This window comes from Pleurodeles waltl, chromosome 6 (assembly GCF_031143425.1).
Source record: "Pleurodeles waltl isolate 20211129_DDA chromosome 6, aPleWal1.hap1.20221129, whole genome shotgun sequence".
NCBI classification, from domain to species: Eukaryota; Metazoa; Chordata; class Amphibia; order Caudata; family Salamandridae; genus Pleurodeles; species Pleurodeles waltl.
The window spans coordinates 1,429,457,101-1,429,482,697 of record NC_090445.1 but is presented as its reverse complement, the minus strand read 5'-3'; the positions used below and the strand labels follow the sequence as shown (position 1 = coordinate 1,429,482,697).

Sequence of the window (25,597 nt, the reverse complement as noted above, 5' to 3'; positions counted from 1 at the left end):
ACTCAAGAAAGGTGCACTCTTTGTTGGATTTCCGTGATTGCGCTCTGAATTGTGTTGCCTAACAAGATTCAGTGCTCTATAGAGGTTTACTTCCTGTTGTAGGTACCTCACACGAGTGAGGGCACCACTTGTGTAGATTGTGATACTTGCCTTCAGCTTGGAACTCTACGGAAAAGATGGGGAAGGGAGACCATCAGCAATGCAAGTTAACATTTGCCCCTAAGGTGACTAGAACTGCTGCATCTATTTAGAACCTGATGGAATGGAAAATGAGAGAGATGTGGAGACCTCTGCTAAAAACAAAAAGGTGCAAAAATGTTTAGGAACAATTGATGACAAGACTGACAGATTGCCAATTCAAAAAAACACATTAAAGAGAGTCAGGCATAGATATTGTTTAGTGGTGTGTTTTTGATGTTGAATATAATATGATTGACATGTGGGAGAGGCTGCCCAGGATGGAAAAAGTTCTAGACTTCATCTGTGTGAAAATGAAGACTTGGATGTTTGCCATGCTCTATGCAGCAAGATTCAGAGTCAATCATAAAGGACTATTGTTAGAAATTGAGTTACCATTGGACAAGGTTGGAAGTCCCCACTCATGTAATAAATGCAATCCTTGTCAGAGTGAACAAGGATTGCATTTACAAGTTACAAGTTGTTTTTCTCCGAAGAAGTATTATTTTTTTATTTTTTTGAGTCACAGGATCGAGTGGTGACTCCTCTCAGTGATATTGCGCATGGGCATCAACTCATTGGTTAGATTGTTTTCTTTCCGCCGTCTGGTTTGGACTTGTTCCCTCTCGCTCCGAGACTTGCGATTCGGAAACTTTATATTAACTTTCTCATAACGTCGGTATTGTTTTCGAACACGTTCACTTCTACAGTCGATCCAACAGTACCGACTGGATCATGAAAAATGCCCTTTCGGGCGCTTACTCTCTTCTTGGGCCTGTTCGGGCCTACTGCGCCATAGCCTGATGAACCAGACTCCATTCTGATTCTGTCCTCGGTGCCACTCTAAATTCCCTTATACCAACCAGCACTTGGTCCGTAATCTTTGCCTTTCTCCTGAACATCGTAAGAAAGACTGTGAAGCTTGCCGCTCGTTTCGATCGAAGAAGACACTGTGTGATCGAAGGGCAAGAAGACTCGAGATAGCGTCAAAATATACAGAGTCCACCGACACCTTAGAAGAGGAGCAGGCACAGAAGGGTGTTTCGATCCCAGACTCTGACTCTGAGCAAGGATCAGAAGACGACAGCCAGCCAATCACAGCGGCACAGTATGTGAGTACACCTGTCCCTACACCCACTTTGAAAAGATAAGCAAGGCCCTGGGTGCATAACTGCTGTATTACGTAGACAGAATAAAGGATTTTAGGAAAACTAATCACCTTTTTGTTGCTTTCCAACAACCTCATCAAGGTAATCCCATTTCAAAACAAGGATTAGCTAGATGAATTGTGAGGTGTATTCAAACATGTTACATTAAGGCAAAAAGGCAACTATTAATAACTCCAAAAGCACATTCCACTAGTAAAAAGGGTGCCTCTGTGACATTCTTAGGAAATATACCAATGGCAGATACATACAAAGCTGCCACATGGTCCACACCACATACATTCACAAAGCATTACTGTGTGGATGCCTTATCTATACAAGCCAATGTTGGACAAGCAGTGCTAAAAACACTATTTCAAACCACTTCAACTCCTACAGGCTAACCACCGCTTTTTTGGGAGGAGAACTACTTTTTAGTCTATGCACAGCATGTGTATCTGCAGCTACACATGCCATCGCATGGAAATTGTCACTTACCTAATGTAATCTGTTCGTGGCATATAGTGCTGCAGATTCACATGTGCCTTCCCTCCTCCCCGGTAGCCTGTAGTTGTTGTAGTACTCATTTGTGCATGTGTGTGTGTGTGTGTGTATATGTGTATATATATATATATATATATATATATATATATGTATATATATATGTTCGATGGCATGTGTAGCTGCAGATACACATGCTGTGCACAGTCCGCCGTCTGGTGTTGGGCTCGGAGTGTTACAAGTTGTTTTTCTTCGAAGAAGTCTTTTCGAGTCACAAGACCGAGGGACTCCTCCCCTTTCGGTTCCATTGCGCATGGGCGTCGACTCCATCTTAGATTGTTTTTTTTCCGCCATCGGGTTCGGATGTGTTCCTTTTCGCTCCGTGTTTCGGGTCGGAAAGTTAGTTAGAATCTCGGAAAAAATCGTCGGTATTGTTTTGTTCGGTATCTGGTTAGTTAGAACAAATCGACACCGACATCTTGAAGAGCTCCGGTGGCCCTTCGGGGTAATTTCGATCCCCCGTCGGGGCCTGGTCGGCCCGACCGCGTGCAACTTCAAGACTGATGGAACGGACCCCGTTCCGCTTCTGTCCTAAATGCCATCACAAATATCCGTATACGGATCAGCATCTGGTCTGTAACTTGTGCCTGTCCCCGGACCACAAGGAGGATACGTGTGAAGCCTGTCGAGCGTTTCGGTCGAGGAAGACGCTCAGAGACCGAAGAGCCAGAAGATTGCAAATGACGTCCACGCCGACAGGACAACATCGGTTCGAGGACGAAGAGGAAGCGTTCTCCATCCAAGAGTCGGATTCGGGGGAATCCGACGCCGAAGACATAACAACCGTGAGTAAGACGTCGAAAATTAGGACTCACGAAAAGTCCACAAAAGCCCAGGGGACGCCACTGCCAACAGGCCATGGCTTAACCCAAAAACTAGGTGACCGAGCCAAGGCACCGAAAAAGGGCATGCTGGTGTCGAAGTCATCCGACTCTGGTTGTGATACCGCCACACAGCAACCTCGGAGCCGAGACACCGGCTCCGAGACAATTCGGCGCAGAGACAGCGGCACCGAAGATGTTCGGCACCGAGATACCACGCCGAAATCAAAGAAATCTTCTTCGGAGCCTAAAAAGCCTACCGAAAAGGTTTCGGTACCGAAAAAAGCCTCGGAACCGAAAATGAGTTCCTATACAGAGGAACAAGGACTAAACACCCAATTGCATAGATTTGGTGAAGAGCTTCAAACTGTAGAAACTGACTACACTCATAGGAGGCTTCACATCCAGGAAGACACAGGGATGATAACCACTCTTCCCCCAATCAGGATGAAAAGGAAACTTGTTTTCCAACAAGGGGACAAGCAACCACAAGCAAAGGTGGTAAAGAAAGTAACACCACCACCTTCACCACCACAATCAACACATGCATCACTGGCGCAAACTCCACCACTAACGCACTCGCCAGCTCATACCACAATGAGCCAGGATGATCCCGATGCATGGGACCTCTACGACGCCCCAGTGTCTGACAGTAGTCCAGACTCATATCCAACTAAACCGTCACCACCTGAGGACAGTACATCATATGCACAGGTGGTCGCAAGGGCAGCCGAATTCCACAATGTCTCACTACATTCGGAACCTATTGAGGATTACTTTCTCTTTAACACCCTGTCCTCCACCCATAGCCAGTATCAAAGCCTTCCCATGCTCCCAGGAATGCTAAGGCACTCAAAACAAATATTTCAGGAGCCAGTTAAAGGCAGAGCCATAACTCCAAGGGTGGAGAAAAAATATAAGGCACCTCCCACAGACCCAATATTTATTACAACACAACTAACACCGGACTCAGTAGTTGTGGGGGCAGCTCGTAAAAGAGCCAACTCGCAGACATCAGGCGACGCACCACCTCCAGACAAGGAGAGCCGCAAATTTGATGCAGCGGGAAAAAGAGTTGCAGCACAAGCAGCAAATCAGTGGCGTATCGCCAACTCGCAAGCACTCTTGGCAAGATACGACAGGGCTCATTAGGATGAAATGCAACATCTCATCGAACACCTTCCCAAGGAGTTCCAAAAAAGAGCGCAACAAGTGGTGGAAGAGGGACAAAGTATCTCGAACAAACAGATACGGTCTTCCATGGATGCAGCTGATACAGGGCAAGGACAATAAACACTGCAGTCACAATACGGAGGCACGCTTGGCTGCGCACACTCTGGGTTCAAACCCGAAATCCAACAGGCTGTGCTCAATATGCCGTTTAATGAACAGCAATTGTTTGGGCCGGAGGTAGACACTGCCATTAAAAAACTAAAAAAGGACACCGATACAGCCAAAGTCATGGGCGCACTCTACTCCCCGCAGAGCAGAGGCACATTTCGAAAGACACCTTTTAGGGGAGGGTTTCGGGGTCAACCCACAGAAACCAACACTTCACAGACAAGACCACCTACCTACCAGGGTCAATATCAAAGGGGAGGTTTTCGGGGACAATATAGAGGAGGCCAATTCCCAAGAAGTCGGGAAAAATTTCAGGTTCCCAAAACCCCTCAAAATAAACAGTGACTCACAAGTCACACAACCCCACCACACAACACCAGTGGGGGGAAGACTAAGCCAATTCTCCAAATCTTGGGAAGAAATAACAACAGACACTTGGGTCTTAGCAATTATCCAACATGGCTATTGCATAGAATTTCACAAATTCCCTCCAAACGTCCCACCGAAAACACACAATATGTCAAAACAGCATATAGATCTTCTAGGACTAGAAGTTTAAGCATTACTACAAAAGGACGCAATAGAATTAGTACCAAGCCTACAGAAAAACACAGGAGTTTACTCACTGTATTTTCTAATACCAAAGAAGGACAAAACTCTGAGACCAATACTAGATCTCAGAACACTAAATACCTACATCAAATCAGACCACTTTCACATGGTCACATTACAAGACGTTATCCCACTGCTCAAACAGCAAGACTACATGACAACATTAGACCTAAAGGATGCGTATTTCCACATACCGATACATCCTTCCCACAGGAAATACCTAAGGTTCGTATTCAAAGGAATACATTACCAATTCAAAGTGTTGCCATTCGGAATAACAACTGCGCCAAGAGTCTTTACAAAATGCCTGGCAGTAGTAGCTGCACATATCAGAAGGCAGCAAATACACGTGTTCCCTTACTTAGACGACTGGTTAATCAAGACCAACATGCTAACAAGGTGTTCACGTCACACAAAGTATGTCATACAGACCCTTCACAAGCTGGGTTTCTCCATCAACTATGCAAAGTCACACCTTTTGCCATGTCAAACACAGCAATACTTAGGAGCGACAATCAACACAACAGAAGGGATAGCCACTCCAAGTCCACAAAGGGTTCAAACATTTCACAAGGTGATACAGGCCATGTATCCAACACAACACAAAAGATACAAGCAAAAATGGTATTAAAACTCCTAGGCATGATGTCTTCATGCATAGCTATTGTCCCAAACGCAAGATTGCACATGCAGCCCTTACAACAATGCCTAGCATCACAATGGTCACATGCACAGGGTCAACTTCTAGATCTGGTGTTGATAGACCGCCAAACATACATCTCGCTTCTATGGTGGAACAGTACAAATTTAAACAAAGGGCGGCCTTTCCAAGACCCAGTGCCACAATACGTCATAACAACGGATGCTTCCATGACAGGGTGGAGAGCACACCTCAATCAACACAGCATCCAAGGACAATGGGACATGCATCAAAAGAAGTTTCACATAAATCACTTAGAACTGTTAGCAGTATTTCTAGCGTTGAAAGCATTTCAACCCATGATAACCCACAAATACATTCTTGTCAAAACAGACCACATGACAACAATGTATTATTTAAACAAACAGGGGGGGACACACTCGACACAGTTGTGTCTCCTAACACAAAAAATATGGCATTGGGCAATTCACAACCACATTCGCCTAATAGCACAATTTATTCCAGGGATCCAGAACCAGCTAGCAGGCAATCTCTCTCGGGATCACCAACAAGTCCACGAATGGGAAATTCACCCCCAAATACTGAACACTTACTTTCAAATTTGGGGAACACCTCAAATAGATCTATTTGCAACAAAAGAAAACGCAAAATGCCAAAACTTCGCATCCAGGTTCCCACACCATCAATCCCAAGGCAATGCTCTATGGATGAATTGGTCAGGCATATTTGCGTACGCTTTTCCCCCTCTCCCTCTCCTTCCATATCTAGTAAACAGATTGAGTCAAAACAAACTCAAACTCATACTAATAGCACCAACATGGGCAAGACAACCTTGGTATACAACACTACTAGACCTGTTAGTAGTACCTCATGTCAAGCTACCCAACAGACCAGATCTGTTAACACAACACAAACAACAAATAAGGCATCCAAACCCAGCATCGCTGAATCTAGCAATTTGGATCCTGAAATCTTAGAATTTGGACACTTAGACCTCACACAAGAGTGTATGGAGGTCATAAAACAAGCTAGAAAACCTTCCACTAGACACTGCAATGCAAATAAATGGAAAAGATTTGTTTGTTACTGCCATAATAATCAAATTCAACCATTGCACGAATCTCCAAAAGATGTAGTAGGATATTTACTACATTTGCAAAAATCAAATCTAGCTTTCTCTTCCATAAAGATACATCTCACCGCAATATCTGCTTACCTGCAGATTACTCATTCAACTTCCCTATTTAGAATACCTGTCATTAAAGCGTTTATGGAAGGCCTAAAGAGAATTATACCACCAAGGACACCACCTGTTCCTTCATGGAACCTCAACATTGTCTTAACACGGCTCATGGGTCCACCTTTCGAACCCATGCATTCTTGTGAAATGCAATACTTAACGTGGAAAGTTGCATTTCTCATTGACATCACATCTCTAAGAAGAGTGAGTGAGATTCAGGCATTTACCATACAAGAACCATTTATTCAAATACACAAGAATAAGGTAGTTCTAAGAACAAATCCAAAATTCTTACCAAAGGTTATCTCACCGTTCCACTTAAATCAAACAGTAGAATTACCAGTGTTCTTCCCACAGCCAGATTCGGTAGCTGAAAGAGCACTACATACATTAGACGTCAAGAGAGCACTAATGTACTACATTGACAGAACAAAACAAATTAGGAAGACAAAACAACTATTTATTGCCTTTCAAAAACCTCATACAGGAAATCCAATTTCAAAACAAGGCATTGCCAGGTGGATAGTTAAGTGTATTCAAACCTCCTATCTTAAAGCAAAGAGAGAGCTGCCTATTATACCAAAGGCACACTCAACCAGAAAGAAAGGGGCTACCATGGCCTTTCTAGGAAATATTCCAATGAACGAAATATGTAAGGCAGCAACATGGTCTACGCCTCATACATTTACCAAGCACTACTGTGTAGATGTGTTAACTGCACAACAAGCCACAGTAGGTCAGGCTGTACTAAGAACATTATTTCAAACTACTTCAACTCCTACAGGCTGAACCACCACTTTGGGGAGATAACTGCTTACTAGTCTATGCACAGCATGTGTATCTGCAGCTACACATGCCATTGAACGGAAAATGTCACTTACCCAGTGTACATCTGTTCGTGGCATGAGTCGCTGCAGATTCACATGCGCCCACCCGCCTCCCCGGGAGCCTGTAGCCGTTTAGAAGTAGATCTTAAACAATTGTACATTTGTAAATATATTACTTTAACCTTTATTATGTACATACGTATTCATTCCATTGCATGGGCACTATTACTAGCATACACAACTCCTACCTCACCCTCTGCGGGGAAAACAATCTAAGATGGAGTCGACGCCCATGCGCAATGGAACCGAAAGGGGAGGAGTCCCTCGGTCTTGTGACTCGAAAAGACTTCTTCGAAGAAAAACAACTTGTAACACTCCGAGCCCAACACCAGACGGCGGACTGTGCACAGCATGTGAATCTGCAGCGACTCATGCCACGAACAGATGTACACTGGGTAAGTGACATTTTCCTTATTTGCATGGACATCTTAGTTACTTATATATCTATAGTTGTACATACACAGTCTTTCACTCCTTACTTCACCCTTCTGCGGGAAAACAATCTAACAAAGCAGTCAATGCCCATGTGTACTATCACTAAGAGGAGGAGTCACTCGATCCTGAGACTCGAAAAAAAAAAAAAAAGACTTCTTCGAAGTAAAACAACTTGTAACCCTCTGAGCCCAACACTAGATGGCGGGATATGCACAGCATGTGAATCTGCAGCACTACATGCCACGAACAGATGTACACTAGGTAAGTGACATTTTCCGTGTATATATATATATATATATATATATATATATATATATATATATATATATATATATATATACACATACATATATACACACACATATACATACATAATGCATGTGCTCTGGGCTAACCAGCCACACTCTAGGTATGCGCTCCATCTCCCATAGAAGTTCTTATCAGTGAAGGCCCGGCAGACCACGGGATATGATTTCAGAGCAGGCCACTTTACCAATTTCGAATTTGGGAATTAAGAAGTAATTCAGTCAGGAAAAGGTCCTGTGGGCCCCAGAATAAAAGTTTTGGGTTCGCATAGAGGGATGGCCACTGTCCAAGGTTCCTTGAGACCTAGTACTGCCATGAATCGGGACAGGGGAGTTGTACCTGCTGGTGATTCCCTTCTGGCTCCGGAACGGTCCCAGTCAACCACCCCTTTGAAGTCCCCTGTCATCCAGGGGAATGAAGCGGGAGTGCTCCCATAGTCTCAAGAAAACTTACTGTCAAAAGCGGAGGGGCATAAAGACAAACCAGGGAGAGTGGTGTACAGTGTAACAGGCCAGTGACTGCAACATATTTGCACAACTTAACATGCCACATGCGGTTAACCTTGAATGTGTCATTTTTGCAGAAGTAAATGTGTGTGCCTGTTAATCTTTTAAAGAAGGCAGCATGATATGCTTGTAAAAAGCCCACATGTGCCTGAAAAGGACATTTATTACCCAACAAGTGGGTCTCTTGGAGGAAAAGGACAACTGGCGTTCAGGAGCATGCCACTTGCAAGTCTGCTCCCAGTTTGACATGATCAGGGAGGCCATTCACAGTCCATGAGAGAATGCTCACTAGACCAGCACGTATTTTATCTTCATCTGCCATCTAATGAACCAAAAAGTAAGTCGGACAGGCAAGTAGGGATGTGGAATAGAGAATCCGCTGTTATACGTCAGTGTTGTGCAACAGAGATCAACAACAACAAAAATAAGGAAACTCATTAACCCTTGTCAGCCCTACTCCCATTCTCCCCACACTTACGCATCCTGAAGCATCTGTCATGGTGTAATCGAGGGACAAACTGTCAATATGAAAGAAACAAACCGGTCCCAAAAGTCCCCCAAAGAACTGTTAAAGCTGAAGTGTGAAAAAGAGAAATAAATTACAAAGCGCAAGGATAGATATGGTGGGTTCACACTGTTAAACAATTTGCACGGACACCATTTCAATGCCAACATTCCAGCCCTGGTGATGAATCAGTAGAATTTAGAGCAAGACATGTCACAGTTACATGTTGTATAAAAAGACGTCTGTCCTAAGGAGCAGGTTTAGCTATCAGGAATTTCAAAGAAAAAGGGGTGGTGAGGGTGAGCAAGGGATGAGGATGACAAGACTGCGCATGCTAACTTACTGGTGACATACTCGACTAATTCTCATTCTTCTACATTTCCATCATGAACGTCCATCATGAGGGCAGTTGGTGGGGAAACATCCTCCAACCTTGCCACCAATTCCTTGGTAGTGGCTGTCATTCTAGACATGGATTGTTTTAGGGTGTGTATGGCTCCCTCAAGTTGGTCAGCAAAGTGTCAGCTTCCAAATACTGGCTGACGTTGTCTGGCGCAGATCCTGCTGCAGCAGTATAACTTCTGCACCAACAGCTCCTATCTTTGCCTCCAACGTTGCTTGTGACAAATTACTTGCTACAAGGATGGCAGCAGTGTCTGGTGTGACCAGCCCGGGCAGTGCAGCACCTGTCGGCTGCCCTTCTGTTTGGCTATCTCCTGCATGGGTGCCAAGCTTTCACTGTGGGCATGTTTGTCAAGTGTAGCCAGTTTCACTGCTTATCTTGGGCCATAGCGACAGTCGACAGACTGCACAAGGGATCGCATGTTTTATCTTATAGGGCACAAACCATCCCTAACCACAGAACAGGCTGGGGGGGCGGCATGAGCAGTCGGAGCCCAGCTCTGAAAGCAATGGTGGAAAAGAAAAGGGGGGGGGGTAATGCAGACCTGTATCTCTTCCTCCCCATATGGGTAGTCCGTCCTGGGGTGTGTGTGGGTCTGCTGCATCTCAGAGCAACCACATAGCCATGCAGCCTGCACTCTTTGTCAAGTCCCAAATGCCTCTTTCTTGTCAGGTCCCGAAATAGATGTCACCTATCATGCCTTTGTTGTTGTGAGAGTTGTAGAGGAACCACAACTCCCAGAATACATCGTTTAGCAACCTTAATAAATCCATACTGATGCCAGTATTGGATTTAATATGATATGCACCTAGAGGGAACCTTGATGGTCCCCCCTGAAACCTCTTATTCTTCTAGTGTGCTGGGTGACTAGTATCATCTAGTCTTCCACCACATACGGGTTTCTGACCCCTGCAGGTAAGAGCCAGCACTTTCTGAGGTCAGGAACCAATTCCTGCCCCAGAGAAGGTGTTATCACCTCCTCCAGCAGGATGGCTGGTGAATCTGCATACCAAGGCCAGAGACTTCAAAACCTCTGCCACATTTGATATATGACCCTGGCTTCCTCCACACCTGGAGAATGCCACTGTGTGCCTAGAGGCCCATTTGGCACCACAGCAGGTGGGAAATTAGCTATACAGTGGGTGTGTTGCACCACCAGGCTAGTCACACACTGAATGTGGGCTACCTGATGTGATTCGTAAAAAAGAAGGGTTTCTAGCATCTTGTTTTGGTGGAATTTTGAATTCTGGGACAGGGTTAGGTCCACTCCCCACGGGAAGTGGTCACATAGGGGATGTAGTGACCATAGGGGCAAGTAGCTCACTGCCTACCACCCTTTACTCTTCATAACACCTCCAAATTTAGTGTTTAGGTGGCCCACTGTCATCTGGAACTTAGATTGGTCTGCCTTAAAGAAGGACAAAGAGGGGTCGAAGACTCGTGAACTATGGATCAGCACAGAACTTGGTTCAAAACCCTGCCTTGCTGCTGCTGTCGTGACAGTCACAAACACTGACTCGTCCAAAAGCAGATCAGCCTTCTCAAACCCTTGGTGGTCCGCCAAGCACTTCATCGATCCAACAACATCTCCCTTGGAATGGAGGAGCAACTACCCGGTCCCCTGTTTTTCTGATCACTAGGACCACCGAGATAGCAACTCTCTGAGAATTGGATACAGAGTGTCTGGGAGGTCAGCCCTGTCGACCCATCCAGTCTTTGAGAGGCTTGTCGCTTAGGCTCTCATTATTTTAATGAGACTACTGGATTTGGGCGGCAGAATTGCCTGCGGTGTGGGAGACTGAGTCTTAACCCACTACAGGTGACACCTGTCGCCCTAGTCTGGGTTTTGCTCCGGCTAACTAACAGTGCCTCATCTCTACCCAAGAGGAGGGATGATTGGGCAGCCAAGTGCATCGTGGTTACTCAGGTCTCATCTGTTCCTCTCAGTTACATTAGTCTCGCATACACAATGACAAACAGAGGCAGTATATGTTTCCATAAGGTTTTAATGAAGCGACTGAATGTTAGATAACAAAGCATATACTGCAATAATCAGGACGATACAGCATGACAGAATTAGAATTGTGGCAAGGAGAGTGAAGCATAGAAATAACGCCACAATATTGTCACTAGAGTCAATAGACTAATTCCTACCTAGGCTATAATAGAGCACAGCATGTTAAGCTCTAATTCTGCCCTTCAGGTTCCCCTCAGAAGACATCATCCCCCATACCTGAGCAAAGGCTTGAAGTCTGCATAAGCAGATGTAGCGAAGCGTTCAGCAATCAGCATACAGTCGTGGTCCTCTGGCTTTAATCTCCCTCTAACTTGTAAGGGCCAGGGAAGTGTGTATATAATAAAACAGCTGATGTTCTGGGAAAATGTCCCTACGTAAGGATGTGTGTTTTTCTATGACTACCAGAGACAAAACTTTTACCACCTAAACCGGCAACTTAGCTCAAAGGAGCCTTGAAAGAAGCACAGAGTGAACAAGAATGTCTTGTTAGAGAACATAGTGCTGGCCTAAGCAAGAACAGCTAGATAGATAGAAATAAAACAAGACCACAAAAGTGGCTATTGTTAAAATAATAAAGCTGAATAAAATATATCTAGGTTAAAGTGCACAGCGGCAGGCCGAGTATGCTAAAATAACATGCATGGAGCTATAACTAAAATGGCTACACAACAGGCTGAGCCTGCCTGGAGCCTCCCTGCATTAATACCAGGGGTACACCAGCCAGTTGCAATCTTGTTTGTGTTCAGTCAGAACACCACTGTCACCAAAATTACCTGTGTGTAGAGGGACTTCGAGAGAGGACAGCTCCACACAGAGTGGCCCTGCTGTGTTTCTTTTCCCTCTTCTGCAGGTGGACGAAGAACCATGAGAGCCTGTAACTCACCGACCCACCAGACAAAACACCTCTGCACCTGAGCTACCCAGCCCGGGCTCAAGTAAACAAGTGTTGTCTCTGTGGTCCTGAGACCCTCAAGAGCCGATCCCCCGCACCCCACTTCGATACCTACCGCCCCTTAGTTTCCACCAGAATGTCCCCCCCGTCCCCACTTGCATCTTTTTTCTTACAGGTACCTTTCCCACTGACTTTAACATGTAGTATTTGAGGCTACCACTGAATACAGCACCTCTGCACTTCGACACCCCAGAGCAGGTAAACTTGAACTGCTGGTGCTTTCCTAGACCTTAACCTCTACTCCCCTTAAGTCCAGAAGAAAAGTCCTGTAAGTCATCTATAAGTGTATCTGTGCAGTGAATGTTTCTCCCATAGGATAACATTACCGCGTTCGAGGTTCATGTCTAAAATCTGATAGTTCTATATTTTCTCGTAATTTACTTGAAAATTCAGTTACGTTCAAAGTACTTACCTAATAACGTTGATCTTGGTGTCAAAATATATATTAAAACTTGTGTCATTTTTCTAAATTTGTCTCGGATCTCATATTGAATGAGTGCCTCCTTTATTGACTCTGTGTGTACGACAGATGCCCAACCCTTCCCTCTGATAAGCCTAATCTGATCAACCACACTACTACAAATAGAGCACTTGGGATTTTTAAACCAATAAGAGTCGCCTGGACTATATGCATAGTGCACCCCTACATTGGTACACTACATAACTAGCCAGCTTCCTTATAACTGTTATTATCAATTTTGTTAATTAATTTGTGGCTGGAGAGCCTATCCTCTCTTCCTACCTTTGTCTTGTCTGGACCAGTGATGTGAAGGTTTTGCCATTGGGTTTTTTCTGCAGAGAGTTGGGCCTGAGAGGTGGCTCTTTGGCAGTCAAGACTAACCTATTGACTGAAGAGCTTCAGCCTGGGGCATCCTCATCCAAACCCCTAGTGCCCTTTAATGAAGCACTGACTGATGTCCTGCTGGGAACTTGGTCCCAACACAGGTGCTCCTGTGAATAGTACAATTGTCTGCTGCCATCACCCTGCCCTAGGTGATTATAGTTTCCTCACCCAATGCCCCACTCCTGAGAACTTGGTAGTCCATGTTCCCTGCCACTCCCCTGGACAGTGAATCCAAGAGGCTGGATAGCTTAGGCAAGAAAATGTCTTTTTCCACTAGCCCGAAGGCAGTAGTGTATGAAGATGTGTGCAGCGACACCTACGTTGTCGCCTGGCAGATGTCCAGGATGGGAACTCCATGAGCTAACACAGTGGTCAAAGCTTTTCCTGTGGTGGAATGGGCCCTTAAGCCCTCAGAAGGCTGCTTTTTAGCCAGGGAGAGGCAGATCTTGATTCAGAGCACTGCCCAGACCGGAATTGTTCATTTCTGTACTGCCCTATGTTTTATAGCTCCTACAGAGCCCACGAAGAGATGGTTGTCCACCCTGAACTCTTTTGTGTTATCAAGGTAGAATGACAGTGCTCTTTTTTGGGTTTAGACAGTGGAGTCGCTCCTCCTCTTCAGAGAGATGTGGGGAGCGTAAAAGGTGGGCATGCTGACAGGCTGTCCCAAATGAAATGGAGGTCACCACTTTCAGGAGAAGAGAGTCCTGGGTGCTAAGCACCACCTTGTCAGGTGACACAGTAAGATAGGGAGAATCGATGATAAAGCCTGCAGCTCACTATCCCTATATTATTGCCACTTATAAAGCTGTCTTGATAGTAAGCAGCTGGATGGGATAATTGGATACTGTAGGGAATAATTAGGTAGTGGCGCGTAAGGCACACATGAAGTACGTGGGGACCAGACTCCCACTGAGGCATAATGAAAGGTGAAGCAAGCAGCGTACAAGCAGTTTCAGATACCTATTTACAATAGGGAACTTAAATAAAGAGGGTTTGCCAGGCAGCCGCTGGAAGGCGTACAGTGCAGAAAGGTAACCCTTAAGAGTACCCAGATCAGAGACCTGCTGGGCAAGGGTAAGAAAAACATCAGAAATTTAAAGAATGTTTGCTAGCAGTAGGCGTATACTGTTCTGGTGGAGGGCCCCCTGGTTGCCAAGATAACTTTACAGTCTTTGGGAGGTCAAAAGCAATCAACAGTTGCCGCTCAATCTCAACGCTAGGAGGTGGAGAGCTGACAGGTTAGAGTGGAGAACCCACCTCTGCTGCCACTAAGGAAGATCCTACCCAAAAGAGTAGCCCGTTCGGAGGATCGATGCTCCTTTTCAGAAGCTTAGGATACCAAACTCTCAATGGCCAATCCAGGGCCACAAGGATAACTTAGGCCCGGTCGTTCCTGTTCTTGACAACTGTGGGTATGGGCGGAACTGCATGTAGGAGGCCTGAACTCGACTTGAGACAAAAAGCGTCTCTGAGCAATAGCAGCATTGGAAACTCCAACACGTAAAACTGCTGACATTAGATCTGTTTGCCTTTAAGGAGAACAATCAATCAAGGCTCTCTCCACTGCTGAGCCATTGCACCACCTCTGAAAAAAGACGCCACTTGTGATCCGCTAGACATCAGCGGCTGAGTTTGTCTGCCCTGTCATTTACAGAACCTGCCAGGTGTTGAACCACCAAGATTATGCCCTGCTGTTCCAGCCATGTCTAGAGAAGCAGGGCCTCTTGACAAAGGGTCCACAACCCCACCCCGCCTTGTTTGTTGCAGTACCACGTGGCGCTGGTGTTGGAACACTTGCACCAGCTTCCCCTTGACAGAGAGAAGAAATGTTTTCAATGCTAGACGGATTGCCTGGTTCTCCAGCAAGTTGATGGACCATGTCAGAGAGATTCCCCTTATGCTGCGCCCACTGGAGCTTCAGGTCCCACTGCAGAGCCTGCATATGCCATCTGGCATGATTCACCAGCAGGATGCAGGAGGCCATGAGACCCATCAGCCTTAGAGTCATTCGCACTGAAATCCAGGCTATAGGCTGAACCATTGATATCATATCCTGAATATCCTGGACTCCTGCTCACGAGGATAAGCCCGAAACAGCATTTCCAGAACCGCTGTAATGAACGAAAGCGCCTGAGAAGGGTTCAGGTGTGACTTTGGCATTTTTTGTAGTGAACCCTAGCTAATGCAGGAGGTCAACGTTGTCTGAAGGTAGGCTACGACAGTCTGGGACGCTCTCTCCTTCAACAGTCACTCATCAAGATAGGGGAAGATTGTAACCCCTGATCTGTGCAAATGAGATGCGGCCACTGCCATCACCTTGACGAACACCCGAGTAGCGCTTGTAAGGCCATAGGGAAGCACGCTGAACTGAAAGTGCTTGTGGCCTACCTTGAACCGCAGGTAACGCCTGTAGGCAGTGAGTATAGGGATGGGAAAATATGCATCTTGCAAGTTCAGAGCTACCATTCAGTCTCCTTGGTCTAGGGAAGACCAGACTTGAACCAAAGTGAGCATCTTGAATTTCTCCTCTTTGATGAAGAAATTGACAGTTCACATGTCTAGAACATGCTTTATGACATGCTTGAAACTAGTGAAAAGAATTACTTCATGCAAATGAATGCAGCCTTTTCATTCCCCAGATAGTTTGCCAGATGAGCTCTTAATCTGACTCATAGCCATAATCTGTTTTCCGGCTTAGTATAACTAAGTTTTCATTAGTACCAGCAGTCCAAACCACTATCAATATTAGTAATTAAAGGCCAAATTTCTTTGAGTTTAGGTTCTCTATACCATGCTTAATAACATTGTACCTTCAAGCCAACATTCCTTCTGAAAAACGCTTGATTGATCTGATTAAAAGATATATATTTTCCTGCATTGTAGTTGTACTACTAACCCAAGATATTTTTCTTCATTCGCAATGGTTTGTTCGTATTAGCCGAGTCGGGTTGGGTTTCGGACCCAGACACTACACAGAATCAGCCTGTTGTAAGTAGATCCCTGAAACACTAAAGATAGATGGCCCCAAGGCTGTCCTGATCCTTTTGGACTTATCAGTAGCATTTGATACCATCTCTAATTCAGTACTTCTTCAGTTTTCTCTTTGAAATTGACATTAGTGGCAAGGCTTGGCCCTGGTTCAAGTCCTTCCTTGCGGAGAGGTGATAACTAGTACCTATTGGGCAGTTTTTGTGGAAAGAAGAATGATTAACCTATGATGTTCCACAGGGTTCTTCACTCAGTCCCTCTTTATTCAATATTTGTATCGCCTCACTGATATCTCTGATTAATTTCTTTGGGATTTCGACTGCTTGCTATGCTGATGACACACAATTGGTTTTGTCCTCGAACAAAAACTCCTTTGGGTCCAGACACAGTTTTAAGAACTTTTTCATTGACATTATTCGCTAGATGAAAGGCAGTCATTAGTAATGCAGTACTAACAAAACAGAAATACTTATTTTTGGTAAGCACCGGATGTTCTCCCCTATGATTTGGTGGCTGGACTTTGTAGCAACCCCCAAACCCCCCCCCCACCCCCCCAACACTCATACACACCTCCTGTAGAGGTGGGAAGATATGTGGTAAGAATATTTGATAATGTTTTTTCCTTTCGGCCACAAGTCCTGTCAGTTGCAGGTATGTGTTTTTCCTTGATTAAATAACTAAACAAAATCATATCTTTCTCTTTGGCTGCAAGGAAAACTAGCTTTTGTGCTCATAAGCTCAATATGGGACTACAGTTAACACTGTTTAATTAGGCATCTCTACGCTACCTCTACATAGGCTCCAGATTGTTCAAAATCTGTCCACTAGGCTTGGGCTCAGGCTTCCCAAAAAAAAGCTCAGCCTGTCAGGGGCTCAGAGAATTGCATTGGTTGGCTATTCATTAGTGTTCTCTTCAAATGTTTGGTTCTGATTTTTAGGTCCTTCCTTGTTATGGCCTCAAATATTTCGCTGATCGCTTCAGTCATTACACGACGCAGAGGACCCTTAGATCTTCAAAGTCTAATATGTTTTTTGTTTGTTTTTTTAAACCTACTCTGAGGCTAAAATCTATAGGAGGCACATCATTCGCTGCTGTTGGATCCAAGACTTGGAACCTTCTTCCTGGGTCCCTTTGACTTATGGTTAATGAAGCCACCTTTAAGAGCAGCCTGAAAACTTAGTTGCTCTCGTCCCTGGATGATTTGACTCATCACGTAATTTAATTTCTCCCTGCTTAGGGGCCTTCTTTCTTTCTGTCCTCTGTTTGTTTATTTTTGGGTGTTTTCTGATTAATTTGTTTTGTAATGGTTGAATTGAGGAATGGTGTTTGAGTTAGCTCCAGGATGCTCTGTTTAAGTGACTGCTCCTTACAAGTACTGTTTTCATTCATTAATCCTGTGCTCTTTTATTAAAGATACACATCAGATGCAAATAAATACACCTTTGTTTTCTCCCTTTCAAATTGGCACCTCTTTATATTGAGGTTATCACTGATGAACCCCATTTGCAAGTGAAAACAGTAGTGGAAAGAAACATCATATAACCCTCTCCAAATTTCCTTTTCCAAAGTTGGACCTCAAGAAGATTTTAGGCAGAAGACTCTAGAACCTCTAGTATCTTTTTACTCATGTTTTCCCTAAACTTCTTCACTATCTGAGGGAAGAAATATCTGGATCAACTCATAAATTGTGTGACTTCCAATTTCTAACCTGCATTATTGACCATTTGTTTGATATGCTTCTTTTTGTCAAGTGAGTGTCTGTTGTAAGCAAAGCCTGCCTGGTGACTCCCACCTTGGAAATACCTGCTATATTTACTTGGCCGTGGTGTACAGTAAACATATATATTTAGTACAACTATAGAGGGTTATGACAAACTAACATGTTTTTGGCAGCACACTGGTTGTTTACTATCCTTTTCTGTGTGATCCAACCCACTTTTCTTCTGGAATCAGCGAGGTTGGCTTAAAATAACACACAACCCATGATTCCCAAGCCTTAATATTTTTCAGAGAATCAAGTGTCCTCCACACTTAACTTGGCTGCACAAACGCAAATGTTGATGAGTGAGCAGATGGACAAAAGTGTCTGTAGTTGAACAAACAGTTTTGCCCTGCCTCCCTTAGCCTCAGCCCTTTAGTTACTCATCCTGTCTATATGATTTATGCTGCCTTTTGCTTTGTGAACGATGTTTGAATCTTTCTGTTTTTGATTGAACTAAGGCCTAGCTTGGCTTGCAACTGAAACTACTACTGCCTACATTACTTCAGCTGATTCAAGATGCTTAACAGAGCATGCTCAAAGAGAGCAGGTTGTACAGTCATTGATGGTGGAGCACTAACTTCAGTCTCCTTTGAGCTCTCCCTAAAGAGGTAGCATGAAATTTGTATTAATTCTGAAATTAAATCATGCCTCAGCCCTTTTCAGCCTCTTTTTGCCCCAATCTTGCTTACTCCATTATTGAATTATGCACTACGGATGTGTTGTCTATTTTGATCAAACATTTTTTAGTCATCTCACTTTAGATCTATTTCTCCTAAGGCTCTGGTTGCTTAGTAGTCACTCAAACTCAATTGATTCATTGGTTTCAGAAATAGCTCAGCCTTTGCAAGTCTACCAACTCATGTGTTGACCTTTATTGTAACTCGCCCACCCATTTGATGTGCATTTCAAGTTTCATATATTATTACCTGAGCTAAAGCCAATTATGTAAGGGTTGTTTTCTCCCTAAAATGTGTATTGGGTTACCTTCATCAATTCCCTCAATAAAACTGAAGTGTGAATAATCCAAAAATGTCAAAAATGTTTGTGTGTCAGTAGCCTTTTGTGCTGACTTCATCTGACAGCCGAAAATAAAGCATGGCTCTCTGAACTTTGCATCTCTTCTTCTATTTTACATCATCCCCATTCAAGGTGTTCTGATGCTGATCTTAACTTTCCTCAGCTTAACTTTCCATAACAGTTTCTTTCCTCAGGAACGTTTCTACTTTTTTCTCCAATTATTGTCAGCTGTCTCTTTCTCATCTCCTATTGGCTCTTTTTACTTGTACTTTTACCCTGTAGTAAATCTTTTGTCCCCATCCCCCACAGGTATTTGGCATTTTGTACACTCCCCTTTTTCCCTAAGAAAGTATTTTACTTATGCAGACCTGAATCAGTATATGGTTGGCAGAAATTTGCTGGCTAATATTAGCTGGACCAAATGCTAGGGAGATCATCTTGTTTTAAGATCTGGTGTACACCATATCTTCAGTGTGTTACTTTTCGCAAAGTCCTATGACACTCCATCCATATTATTAAGTATTGCTGGGAAGTCTTTCAAATATAAAAAATATGTAGAGTCAATAGTTTGCATTAGAATAGATACATTATGTATATTTAGTTACTTTGTTTCTGAGCAGTGCTTAATTAGAGCCAGTGGGACCCACCAGCACTCATTTTTGGGGCCACTTTTTTTTTTTCATTAGGCATTGACAGAGAGCAAGAGCGGGAAAATGCACAAAGGTCAAAGAAGCAGAAAGAGAAAGATTGAAAACCATAATAAAAGGGAGCATGCAGGAACCTGCAACAGTAAGATGCAGGGCCACGGTGTGCCTGGTAGTAGGTTCAACAGGCATGAGGTGGATTAAAGTCTCAGCATTTGCATACTAACAGTTAATAACACTAGCTGCGACCTTCTGAGCAGAGCTTTAGGCACCGATACTCATTATTTTTCTCTTCAAATAAAGCACTAGTTTGGGGGATACAGTTTTCCCTCCTGGTTACAAGTCAGGCTTGTCTTGGCTTGATGTGCAGTGTTTTCAGGGTAAAGAATTTAAAAAGGGAACACAGCAGCCATCTTAATTTTTGTAAATGAAGGTGTCTAACCTTTTCTTTTCACTCTTGATGACCAGTTAGTGGAATTCCATGTGACTTGTTGTAACATTATCTAGTGTTCTCTATTCTGCAGCATTTCATTCTCTAGCTATGAACAGCCTACAGCAGATATCGTGCTAGACTGCTTTACTAATTTGTGGCCCCCTACCTTATGTGCGGGAGTAATTCAAACTCTGTGGGGGACCCTATACACTGCCTTCACCTCAAAAACTAAATTTAGAGGACTTGGCAAGAGTTCATACCTAAGGAATGTTTTGAATTCCATATAAATCAATAAGTTGAACATCCTTCTTTTCTTCTACACATTACATCAGTTAATTGCTTGAGGTGATTTTTACTGAACATATATAGCTTTTACTACAGAAAAGGTCGGAGACCCATGGAATAGACCATGTGTGCTTAAAATTCCCTTCAAATCCTGCAGAGCAGGATGGTGTTCACATTTTACCTATTTCAGATTAGGATCCTGGGAAAATTAGATTTTATCATCTGTGATGGCCCATCTTCTGTCAAATGTAACTCTTATACTTTCATCTCTGTATAAGTCTCTCTCTTTTATTCTGCAGTGATGCAAAAGCAGGTTTGCTCACTGAAGGACTACATTCGTACACTGACGAGCCAGGGCTGCCAGTGAATTTTTGTTGTTATGTGACTTCATACATTATTAACGAATCCGCAACATGCACTTACCCACTAACAACTTAGAAATGAAGCTGGTGGGAATGCGTGCTGCTTTTTGCAGCAGTCTTTGTACGTTCCTTACTGGACCTCCGATGAAACTCGAGTACCAGTACTAGATGCAACGGTCAAGAATTTTCTTAGTCTCATAGAAACAAACAAGAAATAAGTTTTCTGCTTCTTGCTCCATAACAGCTATACTTGTTTTCCTTCTTTAAGGGGATTTCAGGGCTAGTGTCCTATGTTCCTGAGCTGTTTCCTCAATTTGCTATGTCCAAATGTGTGTACTTTTTAGATTTAAATATTGATTGTCATTTATGAATTCTTTTTATCAGTGCTTTTATCATTGATAAACTGATGACACTGCCTGTTTTAGCAATTATTGAGTCTTGTAGAAAACAATTAGTCAGAAATGAGGTTTCCAGTCTAAATATATATGGGGACTTTTTTCTTTAATTGCCTTCTGCAGCAAACTTAATGGAAGATTTATTCCTTATTTTGTAGGAACTTTCGCGTTTTAATAAGTAATATGAAAATACTTTGTTTTGGTATATTCTTGAAATCACATTTTCTGCAAACAGTGTCATAGGACACTTAACACTGATTTCACCATGCTTCCTCTGTCATGATGGCCTCAGTGGCACAAGGATATCCCAGTTAAGAGCCCTGCATGTTCTTTTCAGTAATTGTCTGCACCATAGCACTTTGAAATTGCCTTTCAAACGTTGCCACGGTGCAAAATCTGTGCTGAACAGCATTGGTTAAATAGCTTTGAGAGTGTGTGCCTTTTCAATCAGAAACAATGAAATCCTAATCAAGTACTTATTTAAAAAGTCTTTGATTGTTATGCTTCCTTCTCCTGTCTCGGTTGTGTTGTTATCCTCATAACTGTACTTACATGATAGCAACTGTGATGGTGGGCTGAAGTTTATGTTCCCTATGCCAAATGCTCAGTTACTCATTCAATCAAACCTAGTTCCTATTTGTTAACATGTTATCTACTGTGTCTATTGACAGTTCGAATGCTTTCCTGTTGTGTGCTCACAAGTCATCTTCTGCATATTTTCAGATATCTGTTCCGAAACAGGTCGTGCGTGAGAGTCCCTGTTCTACCCACACATAGGTTCTCCTCTTTAAGGAACCTGAGGTTGGCCTACCATAAGATTGTCCTTTGGCATCAATAGCATTTTTCCTTGCATGTTTTCATATATGCCAATCGCTTCCCTGATAGTCTTGCAGAATGCATGCTGTTTGTAATCTACCCATGTGCATTCTATCTGAGTGGTTTAGGTATTTACCTCCTTCTCATCCCATGTTTTCATATCCTTGCCCACAGACCAATGTATCCTTGCTGCTTGAATTCATGATTCATTGCTAGTCATTATCTATGTTTGCTTTGTATTTGTCTATGGTGCTTTGGCTCCCTTTTGTACAAAAGTGTGTTATTAATTTAAAATGTATTTAAAGATTCTAAAGTTTTTGTTGCAGATTAATTATTTTCAAGATATTCCGTAAAATGGTAGTGTTCTCTTCTCTCCTACATTTTTGGAAACATTTTCAGTGTTAATAAGCTTTTACCGAATTAAGTTCTTTGCCCTTCCTCTTTTTAAATCTGGTGTTATTCCTCAACAAGCGTTTTTAAAAATAGAAAACTATACATGTAATATCTAAGGTAATCTGGGTGCACTGACGGATTTATAATTGGAAGATGTTTGCTTCATATTCATTTTAGCATGTTCTTGCCTGATCCTCCCCATTAACTGAGAGAAAATGAATGAAAACAACTCTTAGAATGTTGTACTATTAATGATTTTACTTTTATCCTTGTTTTGTTGTTTTATTCTGACACTCTACCTAAGCTAAAAGTCTAATTGTAAGTCTTCTGTTCAGTGTGCGGTTTGTATATCTCAGTGTTTTCAACGAAAAACCTGGATAATCCAATTTGTGTCACTTGTAAACAAGCTAACCAGTAATTTAATTATTTGTTTGTAGATGATTCTTAAAGCCAACCTTTCACCAACCGTGACACAACATCCAGCTGCAATAAATCATGCTTCATCTAACTAGTTCTATCCTTAAAAATTGACTGTGTGCATCAACTCTGCTGCGCAAGCAACCTAAATTGATACAAGGAAGGCATGTATGACAACTCACAAAAGCAGCTGCCCAGTTTTTAAGTGGCCTGTTTGTTTCCCTCTCCACAGGTTTTAATTTTTATTTTATTTATAGCTTAGCATTTGCGTTATACATAAATAAAAAGCAATTAAGGATAACTCCAGTCTTTAATTACATAGAAGAGAAGGCTGCATTATTGAATCATATTTCAAGAAGAAAGCAGGTGAATTAAACATGAGATGCATCTGTTAGATTAGACAATTAAATTAAATTCATAGCTACACATGATGATTCTAAATGTTGATCTTTTGACCCTTAAGTTATATGTCATTTTCCAGTGACTCAACTGGCAAGTCATTTATTTAATCTTTCATTTATAATTTGCAGGCAGATTTCCTGATACTTAAAACATTTTTTTTTATAACTCTGCTCTTCATGATACACAAAGAGTGATCTTTGCAAAGACTTGAACTAGTGACATGTCAGTGAAAGTCATGATTTATAAATCAAGGGAAATAAATGCACTAATAACAAGCCAGTGCTGGCTTCAAACTCTTCCTACAGGTCAAAGATTGAATGACAATATCTGAAAAATGATATGCACTCTACATTGCCTGCAGCTGAAGAATCTTCCTTTATTCCTGACATATAAAGATTTAGGGGTATCTTATAGAAACTTCTAGCTGCAGATTCCTTACCTTTGAATTCTTCCTAGGCATCAGTCTGGATCCAGAAGATTTTTGTGAGCATTACCCCTGCTCGCCGATAGGCAATGTCAATTGGGTCTCTGTCAGTCATCTGCGTAGTCCGTGCCGGAACCAACATCACAATTCTTATATAGTCTCCAACCAGGTGCGCCAACATCAGTTCTTTTCTTTCCAGACCAGCCAACGCTGAGCGAAGAAAGCTACCAGTCACTTTTTGACTGGTCTTTTTCGACTTTTTGTTGAATTCTTTTTTTAGATCACTCCTGGGGTATCGAGGGATGTGGTATAGGAAGATGGGTCTTAAGCCCTGCAATTCATGTCATCGAGCAATGTCCGTGACGGATCTGTACCTCATTTGCTTGTGGTGTCTGGAGGGTGACCACGACCCGAAGTCAAGGTCGTAACTTAGCCGATCACGAATGATGAATGATGTTTGCATCAGGAGGTGGCGCAGCAGTCCTTAGCTGTGGGAAGAGCCTTTGTTAGATCTCTTTGCCTCTCCTAAGAATGTGCAATGTTAGCAGTTTTGAGTGTTGGAGTTTCGAAGATGGCTGTCACTCAGACACATTTCGTCCTGAGTGGAATTCAGGACGCCTATACGTCTTTCTGCTTATTCCACTTTTGCCCAAAGTTCACAAGAAGATCAGGACCGACCAGGCCCAAGCAATCCTTGTGACTCCGGACTGGGCATGGGGAGTCTGGTATCTCGAGCTGTTGAGCATGTCCATCGATCCTCCTATCCAACTGCCTCTTTGGGAGTATCTTCTGTTGCAGCAACACAGGAGGTTTCTTCAGGCAACCCTGTCCTCTCTCCACCTTCTTGCGTGGAGATTGAGAATTGGCAGTTTACAGCTTTTGACCTTCCTCCTGAAGTCTGTAACATCATCTTGGCAGCCAGGCGTCCCTCCACCAAAACGGTATATGCCTGTTAGAAGAAATTTGTGGCATGCTGCACAGGCAAGTCTGTTGATACCCTTCCTGAGGTACTACATGGGGCTGTTTTGGGTACTCTTAAGGGCTATTTATCTGCTGTTTCTGCTTTTTTGTGATTGCGGATCAGCCTTCCTTGTTCAAGTCTCCTATTATACATAGGTTCCTCAAAGGTTGCACACATCTCTTCCCTCTATTACCAATCATTATTCCCCAGAGGGATCCTAATTTGGTTCATGCCTTTTTGATTTACACTCCATTTGATCGTCTTCATAACTGTCCCCGCAGGCTTCTCACATTGAAAACAGCCTTCTTTGTTGCAATTACATCTGCCCCGCTGAGTGAGTGAGCTGCAGGCCTTTTGATCCAAGCATCCCTACTTTTTTTTTTTTTTTTTTTTACCTCACAGTGGTTCTTCACAGTAGGGCCTCTTTCTGCCAAAAGTAGTCATGCCCTTTAATTTAGGCCAATCTTTCACCTTGCCTACTTTTTACACACACCAATATCATTCTAAGGAAGAGGAGAGACTCCACCGCCTGGACCCAGAAAGAGAGTTGGCATTCTTTCTTGATTGTACAAAAGAGATCAGAGAGGATGGCCAACTCTTTGTAGGATATAGGAGAGCAAAGAAAGGTCAGGCAGTCCAGATGGGTCATACTCTGCATTAAGCTCTGCGACACACTGGCCAAAAAGCAACCCACAAGGGTTTGTTTGCTCATTCTGCCAGAGCTAAAGCTGCAGCCACTGCGTTAGCATGTGAAGGATCGGTCCTGGACATCTGTCATGCAACAGCACGGGCACCTCTGCACACATTTACCAAACACTACTGCCAAGACAAAAAGGTCCGTAGGGATGTGAACTTTGACCGTTAGCCCTGCAAGACTTTCT

General features: G+C 43.2%; 1 protein-coding gene across 4 annotated transcripts in view; it reads left to right on the top strand.

The window, feature by feature from the left end:
* Positions 1 to 25,597, top strand: part of DLG5 (discs large MAGUK scaffold protein 5) — a 1,179,851-nt gene that overhangs the window by 623,079 nt on the left and 531,175 nt on the right. The window lies entirely within an intron of this gene.